Source organism: Mastomys coucha, unplaced genomic scaffold (assembly GCF_008632895.1).
Source record: "Mastomys coucha isolate ucsf_1 unplaced genomic scaffold, UCSF_Mcou_1 pScaffold20, whole genome shotgun sequence".
Taxonomy (NCBI): domain Eukaryota; kingdom Metazoa; phylum Chordata; class Mammalia; order Rodentia; family Muridae; genus Mastomys; species Mastomys coucha.
This window is the reverse complement of record NW_022196903.1, coordinates 36,008,829-36,028,643: the sequence shown is the minus strand read 5'-3', so window position 1 is coordinate 36,028,643 and position 19,815 is coordinate 36,008,829. Positions and strand designations below refer to the sequence as shown.

The window sequence follows — 19,815 nt, the reverse complement described above, 5'->3', positions numbered from 1 at the left end:
GGAAGAAAGAAAGAAAGAAAGAAAGAAAGAAAGAAAGAAAGAAAGAAAGAAAGAAAGAGAGAAAGAAGTAATTTCCTTGAGTATATATTTTGGTACCTCTGTCGTAACCTCTGGTGCCCTAGGTCATCCCAAGGACCCATATCTAGGCATGGGAGATCCTCATACTGCCTATACCCATCGCAATATTAGTCTGAATCTTTGAGATCCCAACACTTGCTTGTCTCCACAATCATCACCTCTCTTGGGCAGGGCATCATCAAAGCTGTCTGTGGCAGGGTTTCTCTATGTAATCCTGGCTATCCTGTCCTGGAACTCACTCTGTAGACCAGGCTGGCCTCGAACTCTTCTGAGAGTTCGCCTGCCTCTCTGCCCCCCAAGTGCTGGGATTAAAGGCGTGAGCCACCACCGCCTGGTGATCTTTACTTATTATCTGTCTCTTTTGCTGAGGTCGTCATGCTGTGCAGGCATTTTTTTTTAAGACTATCTCGATAGTACCTTACAGAGTTAAATACACTGATCAAGCTTAGCTTCATTTCTATTTAGCCAATAGTATCATATATAATTTCCTAAAACTTGTCTGAGTTATACAAACTTTGAAAAGCAGCTTTTATACTTTCAACTTCTGAGCTGTTACTTTTAAGTCACTTAGCAACTATTTAAACACTATATGAATTACACTATTGATTTTGTGTTTTATCAATATTCCCGATAATTTTTTAAACATTCCATCGCTAATTTATCCTGTCTACAAGAAATGCAGGCACGGGGCAAGGGGATGGATTAGACACGGGGGAGGGGGGATGGAGTAGAGATGGGGCGGTGGTATGAAGTAGAGATGGGGTGGCGGGTGGGGGGGGGAGGATAGAGTCAAGGCTGAGGGAACTGGCCTAACTTGAGATCTACCCCATGGTCATGGTTTTTTAAAGGTAGTTTTGCATCATGGAAAGTTCTTTCTTCCTCAACTATGACAAATAGTTCTATCAGGTACAGTAGTGTTGGTTGGTAGATATGATGCTTTACAACTCAAGAATGCATGGCTCAAGACTCTTCTGGATTTCACAGTTTTCGCTGATAAATCAGGTGATAGATTCTGGATCCTGAGAGATTTTCCTTTATAGGTGACTTGTGTTTTTTCTCTTGCAGTTTTCAGTACAAATTTCTTTTTTTCCTTCTTTCTTTCTTTCTTTCTTTCTTTTGTTAATGTTTAAACTGATATTTTTCAGGGAGTTTTTCTTTTCTTTTCCTGGTCTTGTCTATTTGGTGTTCTATTTGCTTCATGTAACTTTATGAACATCTGGTTTATGACACTGACCTATGAGTATTGCCTCTCACCTATACCTATGATTTAATGGTCTTCTCATGGTGTTCCATATTTCTTTCTTTCTTTCTTTCTCTCTCTCTTTCTTTCTGATATTTTCTTTATTTACATTTCAAATGTTTTCCCCACTCCAGGTTTCCCCTTTGGAACCTCCATATCCTATTCCCCCTTCCCCTGCCTCTATGAGGGTGCTCCCCCACCCACCTACCCACTCTTGTCTTCCTACCCTGGCATTCCCTTACACTGGGGCATCAAACACCCTCAGATTCAAGGGCTTCTCCTCCAACTGATGTCCAAAAAAGCCATCCTCTGCCACATATGTGGCCAGAGCCATGGGTCCCTCCATGTGTATTCTTTGGTTGGTGGTCCAGTCCCCAGGAGCTCAGGGGGATCTGGCCAGTTGGCACTGTTGCTTTCTCCATGGGGCTGCAAACCCCTTCAGCTCCTTCATTCCCTTCTTCAACTGGTCTATTAGGGACCCTGCGCTCAATCCAATGGTTGGCTGTGAGCATCTGCCTCTCTATTTGTCAGGTTCTGGCAGAGCCTCTCAGGAGACAGTCATATCAGGCTCCTGTCAGCAAGCACTTCCCAGCAGTCACAATAGCTTCCATGTTTGGTGACTGTATATAGGATGGATCCCCAAGTGGATGTCCTTTCCTTCAGTCTCTGCTCCACACTTTGTCTCCAATTCCCACCTGTTAGCAGTTTGTTCCCCCTAAGAAACACTAAGGCATCCATACTTTGGTCTTTCTTCTTTTTGGGTTTCATATGGTCTGTGAATTGAATCTTGGGTATTCCAAACTTTTCACTAATATCCACTTATCAGTGAGTGCACACCATGTGTGTTTTTTTGTGACTGGGTTACGTCTCTCAGGATGATATTTTCAAGTTCTATCCATTTGCCTGCGAATTTCATGAAGTCATTGTTTTTAATAGCTGAGTAATACTCCATTGTGTAAATGTACCACATTTTCTGAATCCATTCCTCTGCTGAGGGACATCTGGATTATTTTGAGCTTCTGGCTATTATAAATAAGGATTGTATGAACATAATGGAATATATGTCCTTATTACATGTTGGAGCATGAATCTGTAGATTACTTTCAGCAAGATGGCAATTTTTACTATACTAATCCTGCCAATTCAAGAGCATGGGAGAGCTTTCTATCTTCTGAGGTCTTCTATTTCTTTCTTCAAAGACTTGAAGTTATTATCATACAGAGCTTTCACTTGTTTGGTTAAAGTCACACCAAGATATTTTTATATTGTTTGTGACTATTGTGAATCATATCATTTCCCTAATTTCTTTATGAGCCCATTTATGCTTTGAGTATAGGAAGGCTACTAATTTGTTTGAGTTAATTTCATATCCGGCCACATTGCTGAAACTGTTTATCAGCTGTAGGAGTTCTCTGGTGGAATTTTGGGGTCATTTAAGTATACTATCATATCAACTGCAAAGAGTGATATTTTGAGTTCTTCCTTTCCAATTTGTATACCTTTTTTCTCCTTTTGTTGTCTAATTACTCTGGCTAAAACTTCAAGTACTATATGGAATAGATAGGGAGAGAGTGAGCAGCCTTGTCTAGTCCCTGATCTTAGTGGGATTGTTTCAAGTTTCTCTCCATTTAGTTTGATGTTGGCTACTGGTTTGCTATATATTGTTTTTACTATGTTTAGGTATGGGCCTTGAATTCCTAATTTTTCCAAGACTTTTAATATGAAAGGATGTTGAATTTTATCAAATTCCTTTTCAGTATCTAATGAAATAATCATATGGTTTTTATCATTGAGTTTGTTTATATAGTGGATTACATTGATGGATTTCCTTATATTGACCCACCCCTGCATCCCTGGGATGAAGCCTCCTTGATCTTGGTGAATGATTGTTTTGATGTTTTCTTGGATTCAGTTTGCAGGAATGTTATTGAGTATTTTTGCACTGATGTTCATAAGGGAAATTGGTCTGAAGTTCTCTTTCTTTGTTAGCTATTTTTGTGGTTTTGGTATCAGCATAACTGTGGCTTCATAGAACAAATTGGATAGTGTTCCTTCTGTTTCTATTTTGTGGAATAATTTGAAGAGTATTAGTATTAGGTCTTCTTTGAAGGTGTGCTGGAATTAGCACTAAACCCTTTTAGCCCTGGGCTTTTGTTAGCTGGGAGACTTTTAATGACTGCTTCTATTTCTTTAGGGGTTATGGGCCTGTTAAGATGGTTTTATCTGATCCTGATTTAACTTTTGATATTTAGTATCTATCTAGAAAAATGTCCATTTCATCCAGATTTTTCAGTTTTGTTGAGTGTAGGCTTTTGTAGTTGGATCTGATGATTTTTTGAATTTCCTTAGTTTCAGTTGTTATAGCTCTCTTTTCATTTCTAATTTTGTCAATTAGGATACTGTCTCTGGGCACTCTGGTTTTGTTGATTCTTTGTATAGTTATTTTGTTTCTACTTGGTTGATTTCAGCCCTGAGTTTGATTATTTCCTGCAGTCTACTCCACTTATGTGTATTTGCTTCTTTTTGCTCTAGAGCTTTCAGATGTGCTGTTAAGCTGCTTGGGTATGCTCTCTCCAGTTCCTTTTTTGAGACACTTAGAGCTATGAGTTTTCCTCTTAGCACTGCTTTCATTGTGTCCTAATTGGTAGGTGGTGCCTTCATTTTCATTAAATTCTAGAAAGGTCTTTAATTTCTTTTTTTATTTCTCCCTTGACCAAGTTATCACTGAGTGGGGCATTGTTCAGCTTCCATGCATATGTGGGCTTTCTGTTGTTTGTGTTGGTATTGAAGACCAGCCTTAGTCCATGGTGGTCTGATAGCATGCATGGGATTATTTCAACCTTCTTGTATCGGTTGAGGCCTGTTTTGTAACCAATTATATGATCAGTTTTGGAGAAGGTACCATGAGGTGCTGAGAATAAGTCATATTCTTTTGTTTTAGGATGAAGTGTTCTATAGATATCTGTTAAATACATTTGGTTCATAACTTCTGCTAGTTTCACTGTGTCTCTGTATAGTTTGTGTTTCCATGATCTGTCCATTGCTGATAGTGGGGTGTTGAAGTCTCCCACTAATATTCTGTGAGGTACAATGTGTGCTTTGAGCTTTAGTAAAGTTTCTTTTATGAATGTGGGTGCCCTTGCATTTGGAGCATAGATGTTCAAATTGAGAGTTCTTGGTAGATTTTTCCTTTGATGAGAATGAAGTGTCCTTCCTTATCTTTTGTTTTATAGTTTTTGGTTGAAAGTCTATTTTGTTGGATATTAGAATGGCTACTCAAGCTTGTTTCTTGGGACAATTTGCTTGGAAAATTGTTTTCCAGCCCTTTACTCAGAAGGCAGTGTCTGTCTTTGACACTGAGATGAGTTTCCTGTATGCAGCAAAATGCTGGGTCTTATTTATGCATCCAGTCTGTTAGTCTATGTCTTTTTATCGAGAAATTGAGTCCATTGATGTTAAGAGATATTAAGGAATAGTGATTGTTGCTTCCTGTTATTTTTGATGTTATTTTTATGTTTGTGTGGCTAACTTCTTTTGGGTTTGTTGAAAGAATATTACTTTCTTGCTTTTTCTAGGATGTAGTTTCCTCCTTATGTTTGAGTTTTCCATGTATTATCCTTTGTAGGGTTGGATTTGTGGAAAGATATTGTGTAAATTTGGTTTTGTCATAGAATATCTTTTTTTGTTCATCTATGGTAATTGAGAGTTTTGCCAGGTTTGCATTTGTGTTCTCTTAGGGTCTGTATGACATCTGCCAAGGATCTTCTAGCTTTCATAGTCTCCAGTGAGAAGTCTGGTATAATTCTGATAGATCTGCTTTTATATGTTACTTGACCTTTTTCCCTTACTGCTTATAATATACTTTCTTTGTTTAGTGTCTTCAGTGCTTTGACTATTATGTGACCAGAGGAATTTCTTTTCTGGTCCAGTCTATTTGGAGTTCTGTAGGCTTCTTGTATGTGTATGGGCATCTCTTTCTTTAGGTTAGGGAAGTTTTGTTTGACTGTTCTGTCAGTGTTTTCTATGGTATGTTCTGCACCTGAGATTCTCTCTTCTATCTCTTGTTTTCTGTTGGTGATGCTTGCATCTATGATTACTGATTTCTTAGGTTTTCTATCTCTAGGGTTGTCTCCCTTTGTGATTTCTTTATTGTTTCCATTTCCATTTTTAGATCCTGGATAGTTTTGTTCAATTCTCTCACCTAATTTGGCTATGTTTTCCTGTAATTCTTTAAGAGATTTTTGTGTTTCCTCTTTAAGGGCTTCTACCTGTTTACCTGTGTTCTCCTGTATTTCTTTCAGGGGGTTATTTACATCCTTCTCAAAGTCCTCTATCATTATCATGAGATATGATTTTAAATCAGAGTCTTGCTTTTCTGGTGTGTTGGGGTATTCAGGGTTCTGTGGTGGGGAAATTGGGTTCTGATGATGTTAAGTAGCCTTGGTTTCTGATGCTTATGTTCTTGCCCTTCCCTCTCACCATCTGGTTATCTCTGGTGTTAGCTGGTCTTGCTGTCTCTTGTCTGAAGCTTGTCCCTCCTGCAAGAGGTGTGTCAGTACTCCTGGGAGACTAGTTTTCTCTGGGAGGGATTTGGGTATGGAATGCTGTGACACAGAGTCAGCTCCAGGGGGCAGACAGAAACTGGAAGAATCCTATCCCAGGCTGTTCCTTGGTTCCTGTGTCCTGATGGCTCTGTGTGGTTAGGCCAGGAATTTGAACAGAACTGGTTGTCTTACCTGTGCCCACAGATATGTCTGTACTCCTGGAAGACCAGCTCTCTCCTGGCAGTATTTGAGTATGGAGCACTACGGCACAGGATCAGACTGGGCGCTGTGACTTAGGATCCTTCTCATATTTTTTACACCTGTAATTAATTAAGAAATAAATTATTAGTTTAGAAGATTTATTAATTTTTATTTTATGTGCATAAATATTGCCAGCACATATGCTGGTGTACTATCTGCCTTCAGAGATTTGGCAAGGCCCTCATATTTTCTGGGGATAAAACCTCAGTCTACTGAAAGGTCAGTAAGTGCTCTTAAGTGCTGATCCATCTTTTTAGGCCTAAGAAATTAAGCATTATCAGAGTCACTGATCATCAAAACATCTTTTCATGTAAAATCTTTTAAATGATAAATTTATAAACAACTATAATTTTTGAAAGTTCTTTTACATATTTATGACCAGATTTGTACACATCTGGTATATTATGTTGTTAATTTATTTATTAAAATATTACACAAATATTTAGAGAGTTTAGGATGCATGTGGTTAAGACATACAAAATGAGTAATATGTTCTCTTTTGAATAATATACACTACATATAGTCCTCCGAAGTATGAGCCAGTCATTTTTTCTTTGACATTCTGATTTTTGTAAATCCTGGTTTTAAATATTTAAACCTAATCTGCATCTATGTGCCTTGAGTAAGCAACCCTTTTGCTACTGTCCACAGGAGTGGGAAACAGTGTTGCATATCAGGGAGTAACCTCTCTGCAGTCTCTAACACAGTCCCCTAAATCAGTAAGCAGTCTCTCTTAGTTACTTTCCTGATACATTGATAAAACACCTTGACAAAAACAGCTTAAGGGAGAACATGTTTACTTTGGCTGACGGTTCTGGAGTGGCCACACTGTATCCTTATACTGAAGACATGGAAGCTAAGTGAGACAGACTACTTTGTAGCAGAAGTCTGGGGAAAAAATGTGAGGGGAAGGGACAGAGGGGAGAGGAGGGGAAGAAGGGAGAGAGAGATCAAGGAAGGAGGAGGAGGAAGAGGAGGAGGAAGAAGTACAGCCACACCATAAAACCTCCAATTCCAATAACAGTGGCATGCTTTCTCTAGCAATCTCCTAAAGGTTGTATCACCTTTATAAATAACATTACTTCCTGAGGACCAAATATTCATACATATAAGCATATGGGGAATGTTTCACATTCAAACAGCAGCAAGGCTTTGGGCCTTAATTTTGTCAATGTGGGTAACCTATTTTATACAGCCAGTGATTTTAAATTTCACTACAAATGTAGAAAAAGGAAACAATGAAGTATTTCTATGTAACTGTAATACTAATAGTTCCTGGTTTCTTCCTTACTGAATTAAATTGTGTCCTATGTATGTGTGCCTTCCAAAGAGCAAAGCTTCAAAGAATACTTTACCAGATTTTTGTGTTCTGAACTAAACTAGGGAATGGTATTCTTGTGCTCCGAACTGCATCAAGATAACTAGAAAGGACCAGCACTGTCTACTCCAAGCAGAACTACTCTAATAATTAAAAGGATTTGCCACTGAGAGAGTACAACTGTAAAAAAAAATCCCACATTACTTATCTATTTTTACTTCAGAATACAAAGTTAAATTGGGTTTTATGTTTTAAAGTCCTATTACTGACAAATTATGTCACTTATTAAGCTGAGGCAAGAATTTAAATGCATTTATGAAGGGATAATACGAACAACTTTACAGTATTGACATAATATTTTCAAACAATTATTACCCCAAACGGCACATGGAGAAACAAGAGTAGTACTGTATTGTCTGGTAGAAAAACTTCCTTCAAATTTGAACCATAACTGCTTTGAGCTTTTTGCTATCCAACAAGGCACAATTAAAACCAAACCACAGAATGTTTTATGAGCAGTGTATTCAGAGAAAACTGTTCAGACAAAAAGGGGGCTTATCATAAAATGATGTCACACCATCCACTGTGGCATACTTCTATAATCCCAGCACTTTGAAACTCAAAGCAGAACAATTGCACAGACTGGCCTTGAACTTGCTACCAAGGCCAGGGTGATCTCAAACTCAGTCCCTCTAACAATGAAAAGTAAGCATGCATGTAAAGAACTACCATAAGGTTTTCTAATGAATGAATCAGCAAGTATATGCATTGCATTTTCTTATACGCTTTGTGCCAAGAAAATCAACAATGTTGAAACAGCTATTAGTTAAATACTACCCCTTGAAATAATGCCTTTTTCACAGGAAGAAATTAATCCCTCTGAGGAAGGAGGAGGAGGAGTCTAATAAACCAGCAGTGACTTTGTCTGAAGAAAATGCCAGGCAAAACAATAAATGCTGATGTTCCTCAAGAAACCAATGGTTTCTTCTAGACCTATGAGCAGACTCAAGGCAGAACAGGGAGGATAGAAAGTGTAGTCTATGAGGAAATGTGCTATACTAAGGAGCTTAATGAGTTTACTAATTCCTTCAAGCAGAACTCTGGGGAATATGTGTGAGAATGGATTTAAGGGTGTGGGATAATGGTGGAAGAAACATAAAATGAGATCAGGCTGAGTTTATTGGCATGGGCCCTCTGAGTGGAGATTCTAGGTTTAATATGGAAGCTTGCACAGTTAAAAAAAAAGGTGTCAGAAGTTTGTTTGAATAGTTGGCTGAAGCATTTATCAAAAGATGGCCTACTGAAAAGGAGTTGGAGATGTCTAATATCCCTTGGCTTAGTGTTGAGGAAGGGATTTTTAAGGCTCAGGAAAATTGCAATGCTAGAGTGGATACATGGTGTAAAACCCAATCCTCCACAATGGGAAAGCCCAGAAGTCCTTCATGAATCCTCTAATAGGCAAACCCTAAGATGCAAACTGATGAGGTTGGATGAATTAAATGCAATGGGTTTAATTGGGCCCCGAGGAAGCAAGGGCCAGGTGGCAACATTAAATTGCCAGAAACAAAGTGATCATAGTTATTATAATAGGCAGCATAGACAAACCAATGTTTAGAATGACCTAACCCATAATGATCAGCACAGGAGAGGTGAAACTTAAAATGGCATGGCTCATACAGATCTTTGGTACTGGCTAATCCATCATGGTCTTTCCAGGCATGAAATAGATAGGAAGCCTACTGCATATCTGTTTGACCTGTATAAGCAGAAATATTCTCAAACAAATGGAAGAAAGGCTACATGGATCATAGCAAAAGGCAATCTTGGCCAGTGAATCAATTTTCAGACTTGAGCCAGTTTGTAGACCCAGAACTCCTTGAATGAAGGTGTGGTCAATTTCCCCTGAGGAAGGATCTTGATAAGACCTCTAAAAGCTTTGCTGTTAGCCTTCCTCCAGTTCTTCCACAGAGGGACCTATGGCCTTTTACAAGGGTAACTGTATACTGGGGGAAAGGAAATAATCAGACTTTCGGGGATCTATTATGATGGGGTCCAGGCTTGATACAGGATCAGAGTTCTCAACTGGAAGCAGGGATATCTAGAAGGTGCATAATAAATATACACAGACTACTTTTTGTGTACAAGCTGATAGGCGATTTTTCAAGGCTTAAAGTTTCTCTCTCATTCTCTGCTCTTTCTTGTTTGCTCATTTGCTCACAGCTTGAATCTGCACACACTCTTACATTCTTCTGTGCACTCTGCTTTTCTCCTATACACTCTTCTTGAAGTCTCACACTCATACACACCTCTGTGTGTTCCCCTTTCACTCTCACAAATACTCTTCACATACATCTCGCACATACACATCACATGCACTCTCCTTTCACTAACACGCATTTTCCATACACGCCTCACATTCTCTCTTCACATACTCTTCTCATGCTCACTCTCTCTCACTCTTCATTCAATCTCCACATTCACCTCACATACTACTCACTCTCGCTCTACAGGCTCTCTTGCCTTTTTCTTGCCCCAGTCTTTTATTGATACTCCAAAAGCAGGCTAAAAAAAAAAAAATAAAGAACATTATATAATCACTGCCAAATCAAATTCAAAAGAATAACCACATCCCACAAAGAATCAACAATTGTTCCCAAAGTTTCAAGTTTCCCTATTCCCAGGACTATAGCCAAAATAATAATTGCACACTTATTATTTAAACTTTATATTTCAGAGATCAGAGCTCTGAGGCCAGCTACTTGCATTTTCTTGTGAAGCCCTAATGATAAATGACATGGGAAAAGCTGCCAGGCAGTGGCCAGAAAGAATCAAGTTAATCCTTCACTCAATAGATCCACTAGCTTTCTGCTTCTACACATTGCACACATTGGCTCTCCTAAGAGTCCCAGTGTTAAGTTTTACTAATATAAGATTTTACATATTCTATACTTGTTTATCCAGGAACAACTCTCAAAAGTTCGTTCATAACTTCAATAGTTTTTTCCTTTCTTGGGGTCCCAATGTTGGCTCTATTTCATTTTCTAATAATTTCTTCAAACTTAATTTGTAAGTCAAGCATTAATCTGGAACTACCATTGTACATTTATTACATTATTTTCAAGATGAGAACACACAGCATGCACCTGGACCATTAGAACTGTGCTGTGCTGTTCCCCATGTCTCAATTTTTTTAATTGTTTAAGAATCATTACATCAAGGAATATCTAGTTTCACCAAATTCACCAGAGCAGAAGGAGAAAGAAGTAAGAAAGTCAGATATAATAGAATATTTATGCACACCAAGGCCAAATGAAAAACAGTTCAGGCACAAATGAAATCTATATAGTGGTTGTCCAGAGCTAAGGTTAGGAGAAATGGGAACAACTGTTTGTTACAAAGAGCTGCCATGGGCTACTGAGATGTCTCCATTCCAGCCTACTGCAGGCAGTCCCTTATTTAAGATGGCAGGTCCCCTGGAGGGATGTGTCTCCTGCTTCTCAGGGGCCCAGACACCATCCTTTTCTACAAGGAGCTGCTGCAGGCTTCTGAGATGTCTCCATACCAGCTTACTGCAGACAGTCCCTGTTATTGTATGCTGTCCCTGGCACTATTAGATACTGGCGCTGAATTAATGCTGATCCCAGGAGATCCCAAGAACATTGTGGCCCTCCAGTTAAAGTAGGGGCTTATGGAAGACAGGTGATTAGTGGTGTTTTGACTAATGTCCAACTCACAGTAGGTCCAGTATGTCCCTGAGCATATCCTATGTTCATTTGCCCAGTTCCAGAATGTATAATTGGGACAGGTATACTAAGAAATTGGCAGAATTCTCACATTGGTTCCCTGACCTATGGAGTGAGGGCTATTATTGTTGGAAAGGCTAAATGGAAACCTATAGAGTTGCCTCTGCCAGAGAAAATAATGAACCAAAAACAGTATGGTGTTCCTTGAAGAACTGCAGAAACTACTGCCACCATCAAGGACTTGAAAGATGCAGGGGTGGTGGTTCCCCCCACATCTCCCTTTAACTTTCCTATGTGGCTAGTGCAGAAGACAGATGGATCATGGGGAATGACAGTTGGCTATCAAAAACTAAATCAGGTAGTAACTCCAGTTGCAGCTGCTGTACCAGATGTAGTTTCTTTACTTGAGCAAATAAACATATCCCCTGGTACCTAGTATGCAGCCATTGATCTGGCAAATGCCTTCTTCTCAGTACCTGTCCATAAAGACAACCAGAAGCAATTTGCTTTCAGTTGAAAAGGTCAACAGTATACCTTTACAGTTTTGTCTCAAGGATATATTAACCTTCTGCCCTGTGTCATAACTTAGAGGGGATCTTGATCAACCTTCTCTTCCACAAAGTATCACATTGGTGTACTATATTGATGACATTTATGCCAATTGGACCAAGTGAGCAGGAACCACTTTGGACTCATTGGTAACACATATGCATATCAGATGATGGGGAAATAAACTGAAACAAAATTCAAGTACCATCTACCTCAGTGAAATTCTTAGGAGTACAGTGGTGTGGGGCATGCAAAAAATATTTCTAAGGTAAAAAATAAGTTATTGCACCTTACCCTTCCACCTTTGATCACTAATTGAGAAAATTCTTTACATCTGGATCTTATGGAGTCATTTCCTCAAGAGAGGCATCTTTCTCTGTGATAACTCAAGCTTGTGTCAAGTTGACACACAAAACCACCCAGTACAATTGACCCATTGTCAATGTAACACACAAATGCATCACTGTTAAGCCTTAACCCTTACTTTCTTATTCATCCCCAAGGTCTAAATAATTTTAAAAGTCCCACAGTCTTTGCATATTAAAATTTCAATCCCTTTAAAATATCCAATATCTTTTACAATTCAAATTCTCTTAACTGTGGGCTCCACTAAAATACTTTATTACTTCAAGAGGGAAAAATTATCAGGGCACAGTCACAGTCAAAAGCAAAATGAAACTCTAACCATCCAATGTTTGGGATCCATTCATGATTTTCTGAGCTCCTCCAAGGTCTTGGGTCACTTCTCCAGCTCTGCTCTTTGTAGCACACAGCTTGTCTTCTAGGCTCTAGCCTGTACTCCACTGCTGCTGCTGTTCTTGGTGGTCATCTCATGGTACTGGCTGTCTTCTGATAGCTTCTCATAGGCTCAGTTCCTGGTGACAAGCTTCAACTCCTTTGCATTACCCCTTCAGCGCTGGGCCTTCAAACACTACTGAGGCTGCACCAATGGCCTTCTATAGCCTTTCACATTGCTGAGCCTCAGCTACTCTTCATGACCCCTTAATGCCTTTAAAAACAGTACCACCTGGGTGACTCTTACATATTACCAAGTCCAGCTACAGCACAAGGTACAACATTGGCTATCTCTGGATTCTTTGTGCTCTCAGAAAATATTTCCCAGAAGGTTTCACCTCAATGATGCTGGTTTCTTTTTAATCACCACTAATTTCTTAGCTCCAGCTAACCAGCATCAATAGTCCCATTAATGCAAAGGTTTCACCTTAGTAGTTCTGGTATCTTGTTAACCACAGCTGATTCTTCAGTCCCAGATAACCAAAACCACAAAATCTTCACAATCAAAACAACAACAGCTCTGATAAGAGTCTTTAATCTTCCCACTGAAATTTCAAAAAGCAGGGCTCCATCATTTGCACTGTTCTCAACATTATCTACCAAGCTCCTACAGAATTTCCCACAGAGCTCTTAACAGCCATGACTCTTCCAGCCCAAAGTTTCAAAGTCCTTCCACAGTCTTCCCCAAAACATGGTCACAGGAATATCCCACTATGCTGGTACCAGTTTGTCTTAGTCAGGGTTTCTATTCCTGCACAAACATCATGACCAATAAGAATGTTGGGGAGGAAAGGATTTATTCAGCTTACATTTCCACATTGCAGTTCATCACCAAAGGAAGTCAGGACTGGAACTCAAGCAGGTCAGGAAGCAAGAGCTGATACAGAGGCCATGGAGGGATGTTACTTACTGGCTTTCTCTCCCTGGCTTGTTCAGCTTGCTTTCTTATAGAATTTAGTACTACCAGCCCAGAGACGGCACTATTCATAATAGGCCTTCCCACCCTTGATCACTAATTGAGAAAATGCCTTACAGCTGGATCTCATGGAGACGTTTCCTAAAAGGAGGCTCCTTTCTCTGCAATAACTCCAGCTTGTGTCAAGTTGACAGACAAAACCAGTCAGCACATTAATACTATATACTAGCATTTGCCATATTGAACAGGTATAGTTTTAGTACAACCTTAGAAACTTCTGTCCCTAAATCATATTTTTAAATATTATAAAACAAAATCTATAAACCACAAAAAAGCCATTAATAGCTACAAGAAATCTTAACAAATATGCAGGTCATAGTTCTCAGTGTTAAATGCAGTAATAAATGGTAGAGAGATAATCAAGATAAAAGAAAAGATCAGGGGAAGATAATGTAATGCTCTATACAATGCTCAAACAATTTAGGTTAAATCCAAAGAAAAAGCTGACAAAATAAAAATTCACAATAATTATTTCCTTCAGAGCTAGGATATTCTCAAGTGGGTTTTTTCAGGCTCCACTTCTATTATCTGCTAGAAATAGCTAATTCACTTCATCAGCCACCATAAATATACACAACCATCACAGAACTTAACTTATCTGCATGTTGAGTCTAATTCTACATTAAAAGTGATATTTATATCCAAAATAGCTGTTGTAAGACATTTTTATAAGTTTCTGCTGTATTGTGAATACTCTATGTGTGTGTGTGTGTGTGTATAAACATATGTATTCTTACATGTTTACATAACAATGTTTAGCAAACATAAAGCATTATCTAAAGGTGATCGCTTGCTTATATAAGGAGTTTCACATAAGAGGCATATAATAATAAGTTATGAAAATACCTACACTGAAGCTGGGTAATGATGGAGCACATCTTTAATCTCAGCACTCTGGAGGCAGAGGTAGGTGTATCACTGAGTTCAAGGCCAACTTGACCTACATGGCTACACAGATAAACCCTGTCTCAAAAAAAAAAAAAAAAAAAAAAAAAAAACCCTACATTGAAATTAATAAAATACTAAAAAGAAAAGAAACAACTACCTACCTAAAACCCAACACTTCCTGATTTGGTGAAAGAGAACACTGTAACCTCCTGTGTTATTATTAGTCTGCATAGGCTTCATAGTATAGAATTCTATGACCAATCTGTATAACAGAATTTCTGCCTCTTCCCTGATAGCTGCTATTCCCACTAATGATAACACTGCTAAGATTATTGGAGGCTACACATGTAAGAACATCTCTGTCTCCTATCAGGTATCCCTGAATGTTGACTACCACTTGTCTGGAGGCTCTCTTATCAGTGACCAATGGATACTGACTGCTGCTCACTGCTTCAAGTCATAAGTATTCAATATTCACAGTCCTAAACTGTCACTTTCCCTTAGCTTCACAAAAATGTTGATAAAATAGTAACATGTTTGATGAGTTAAATATTTTTGCATTTATTATTTATCTGGGGATGGGGTGCATGTAGAGGGCAGAGGACAAGTTGCTATAGTTGTTTCTTTCATTCTACCATATGGGTTTCAGGAATCAAAATCAGATCATCAGGCTTAACAGCAAGCACCTTTACCTACTAAGCCCACTTCATGGATTCAAAAAAGAAAAATCAGAGCCTATGTGTATTTGTTACTCATAGAAATTTTATAATTAATGACAGATGTTGCCCTTGGGTTTTATAGACATTTTTCTAAATAATGAATTAGTTTAAAAACATAAGTCTACATATACTCTATCAATAATTATATCTCAAAGGCTATTATTAAAATGTCACATAAAGTAATAAAATGTACCATATTTCTATAACATGAAAAAGGGAGAATATATTCTCTGCTCTAAATGCTTTCCATCTCTGAAGACTTTCTCACTTCCCCTTAAATCTTTGTGATCAAAACCAGAAAAGAAATATGAACTGCCAATCAATCTTCTCCAATCCTGTTTTCACCTACTGTTTTATATGGGGGCACTTTTCTCCATCTCTTCTTGAATTCTAATGAGATAGTGGGCTCTGAGTTTGCACTAGCATTGATGTGTACAGAACTCTCTAACTATGCAACAACAGCAGCAACTGGTACTACCTAAAGTGCAGTGAACTGAATTCTTGAGTAAGATGCTATTCCTGTTTATGTTCATGATTAGAGGTGGGGAGGGGAGAGAACTCCAAGATGGATACTTTAAAAACTGTTAATCATTACAAATATAACTAACTACAGGTCTATCTGGGGGAATTCAACATTCATGAAAGTAAGGGCGGTAAGCAACTCACTAATGCAGCCAAGTTCATCCTTCCCCCTAACTATGACAATATCAACACTGTTAATGACATCATACTGACAAAACTGAACTCACTAGCCACCATCAACTTTCATCTGTCCACTGTTTCTCTGCCAAGCTTCTGAGTGTCTTGTGTCAGGCTGGGGTGACACAGTAAGTGTTCCCTGGGACATGAGTCTCAAATGTGAGAGGCCCTAAACAGATAAGACATAAAGGTGATTGCCTGGTCTAAAATCTCACTCAAAGTACATTTCTCTGAAGATAATTTTAGACACACATAGTCTTGAAATATGTCATTCAAAGTTAAAAAGACTTTTTTGCTGAGATCATACAGAAGATAAAACAAAAATTACCAGAAAGATATCAGTGTATATAATTTACATGTGATTGGTGATTGTCATAGAATTAGATACTGGGGTAGTATATAGAACTTTGAGGGATTCACTTTGAGAACACAGTTGAAGAAAAGCATCTTGGAACTTCAAATCTGTCACTACTAATGTTTTTGTCCAAGAAAGAAGAACTAGTTGGTTAAAACTCTTTAGAAAATCTTCCAGGAAAAAAAAATAAACCTCCAGATTCTCAGACCTAGACAAGTTGAAAGAAACAAATATTGTTAGAGCAAAGAGAGAATGGGAAAGAAGTATCATGGGATGCTGTGGATAATTATCCATTTCTGCTCTTCACAGACAGCTTCCCAGATCTTCATTGTGTAAATGCTCCCATGCTGTCAGACTCTGTCACATAGCCTATCTACATCATATTACAAGAAACAGGCTCTGTGTTGGCTTCCTAGATGAGGAAAGTGAGTTTGTCTTCCTCCTCTGTCTGGCTCATCAGTCTCACTTCTCTTGACACATTTCTCCATATGAAATGCAGAAGATTATAAATATGTATCTGGGAGCTGGAAAAAAATGGCTTAGTAGATAAACCACTTACTTCAAAGGTCAACAGTTGAAATTTGGATCCTCAAATTCCATGTAAAATGTGCTATCAGCCACCTATAATGCTAGCCCTAGAGAGTCAAATACAAGGACTTTCCTGAGCAAGAATCAACAAATTTAAATTCAACAAGAAACTCTTGATAAATAAAAATGGAGCACAGTGAAAAAGGACATCGAACATCAACTTTAGGCCTCCATTACCTGCTCACACATGTGCACGTGCTTCCCTACCCACATATATGTACAAAAGCACAGTACACATGTGCACACACACTCCACATACATATGTAAAAATAAAATTAAAATAATTTTTTCTGAGGCTGAATATGAAAGGTGAGTAATATCTTTATGATAAACTAAGTTTTGTTTGTAATTCAATGGTTAGAATCAGGTGTGGGGCGGGAAGATACCACAGAAATGGAGCCCCTAGCATGGCTGTCCTTGAAGAGGCTTTACCAGCAGCTGACTAAGACAGATGCAAATACTTATAGACAACCTTTGGATTGAAGTCAGGGACCCCTATGGAAGATTTAGGGGAAGGACTGAAGGAGCTGAAGGGCATTGTAACCAATAGGAAGGACAATAGTATCCACTAACCTCGACTCCTCAAAGCTTCCACAGGCTAAACACCAACCAAAGAGCATACATGGGTTAGTCTGTGGCTCCCAGCACATATGTAACAGAGGACAACCTTATCTAGCTTCAGTAGGAGGGGCTGCACTTAATCCTGTAAAAACTTGATGTCTCAGGGAATGGTGATGCTGGCAGGGATGAAGTGGGGGGTAGATGGGTGGGTGGGGGGACCACCCTCTCAGAAGCAAAGGATATGGGGGATGGGGTTAAGAACTTGGGAAGGAGGGACAAGAAAGAGGGACAACATATGGAATGTAAATAAATAAAATTGAATAATAATTAAAAATGATACCACAGCAATGGTGTCTAGACAATATACACAGACAACATTTTAAGGTGGATTGCCAGAAACTCTTCTGGAAGAGCTGGTGAGGTGGTCAGAAATCTCCAGTCTTCACCTTTTATTACTCCTGCAATACTTTGGCAGAAGGAAGTGAGGCCATCAAAAGATAATTTATCTGTGATATAGTAAGAAGTTTGTGTGCTGGATTTCCAGGAGTAAAGTGGGTGCCATTTGAAAGACTGAAGAAATAGCCCCTAGGATAATGCAGGGATACTTCTAGACTCATCATCTCTTCTGAGCATCAACAAGAACATGGATTGTCTTTTTCTTCTTCTTCAGGTGACCAATATGACTCTGGTGACCCCATGGTCTGAAATGAAGGACTCCAACATATTCGCTCCTGGGATACAAGCTCTGGTGAGAAAGGAAAACCTAGTATCTACACCAAAGTGTGCAACTACCTGGACTGGATTCAGCAGACCACTGACGCCAACTAGGCATCTTTCCTGAGCCACCCTCTCATGATCAACTTCACTTTTGTACTGTGCCTTAGATGGGTATGTTAATAAAAGCGCTGTATTCTGTCACACATTTATCTATATACTGCCTTTGTTTGGTAATGATGAACTTTCTCTTAAAACTTGCAGAGAAGAAGCTGTCATTTTCTTCAAGATGCAGTCACTGGTAAACTGCTCATTTTCAAAAAGCAAGTTCCTATGTATGGCAGCAACCATAATTAAACTCAATGACTTTTTTTAAAGAAACCAATATAAGGAAGCTTCTTTGGAAAAAGGATTTCATCAGGATAAGAGAAGAAGAAGGTAATATGGATGAAAACCATCACAAAACACCAGACTTCACAGAATTAAAAGTGATATACACTTCCCATCTTTGGAGGGTGCTAAGTCCACAATCAAGGCAACAGAAGGTCTTGGGAAGACTAGAGTCCTGATTTTCTGGGGTTCCCTTATACCTCCTGTAACTGAATCCTCATGTGGTCACCTGAACTATCTCTGTTCCTTCCACCTTAAAAAACAGGGCATCATTGAATGTCTACATTTCTCAAATTACTTCATTCTAATTACTTCTCAAGCCTCTTCTGTTTTGAACCATCTTATCCCAGGTTAATATTTTAACACAACTATCCGAGGAATACAAGCATGTTGTCCACAGGATACTTTGACAATAGCGTACAGGAAGATGTTTACACTATTACCTGCTGTCTAACCCTTTTAAATTCTTGATGATTTTTCTTTTTTTTTTCTTTCTTTTTTTTTAACTTTTATTGCATTATCAGAAAAGTTACATGATTTCAATTTATCTGAATTGGTTAACATTTAAAAACATATTTTAATTAAATAGAATTGAATCACATTCTTGTTCCCCTTTTGTACCACTGCTCCTCCCATAGAACCCCCTTCAATACCTATAATATATTTTTGTCGTATTCCTTAAAATTTATAAAATATTATAAAAATAAAAATAAGTATTATAAAAGTTGTTTGATATTAAACAACAATCGATTTAACAGTCTTATGTAGATGCTCGTCTACAGCAATAGTGAAAATACATTTTTCTCAATATATTTTAAATAACTCCAAACATTTTAGCTGTATACTCAAAAATAATACATCACTACTAGTATTTTCTTAAATGAACATGAGTATATAAAGTCTTTTTGTTTGTTTTGTATTTAGTAGAGTTTAAAATCTTGGCTCTTACTGTGGTACAAGCCCAAAATAAAAACAATTTTTAGACATTGGGATTCATTGTAATAAGGCTGTATTTCAATGACCCTCACATCACAAAGGATTTTACCTCCATCGTAGCTAAGCTGAGAGTTGATAGTTCTGCTGCACCAAGAAATGAATTGTAGGCTCAATTTTTGGATACAGACTTCCTGCTATGGTCAAAGCTATTTGACTTGAGTGAGTGACTTCATTCTCAGCTCACACAGAACAGGTTACATTTATTTAAGAAAGGGTGTAGGTATTAAGATGGTCTATCCATAAAGTCATTCACCAACTGTTTCAATGAACAATGGTTCTGCTTGGTGAGTGGTACAGACATTAAGTGAGGGTAAGAATTTGGTTCATTAACTCTGATAATTTGGAAAAGCATTCATCTCAGAGAAAGAATAACTTATAAAGTCTTCTTCTTCAAACTTGAT

At 38.3% G+C, this 19,815-nt stretch overlaps 1 long non-coding RNA gene across 1 annotated transcript; it reads left to right on the top strand.

Moving 5' to 3' along the window:
* The first annotated feature begins 15,869 nt into the window (after positions 1 to 15,869).
* LOC116098787 lies at positions 15,870 to 18,570 on the top strand. The gene is made up of 3 exons (XR_004121953.1): positions 15,870 to 15,938; positions 17,985 to 18,202; positions 18,293 to 18,570. It is a non-coding gene; the product is annotated as an uncharacterized LOC116098787 (long non-coding RNA).
* The last annotated feature ends 1,245 nt before the right edge of the window (positions 18,571 to 19,815 follow it).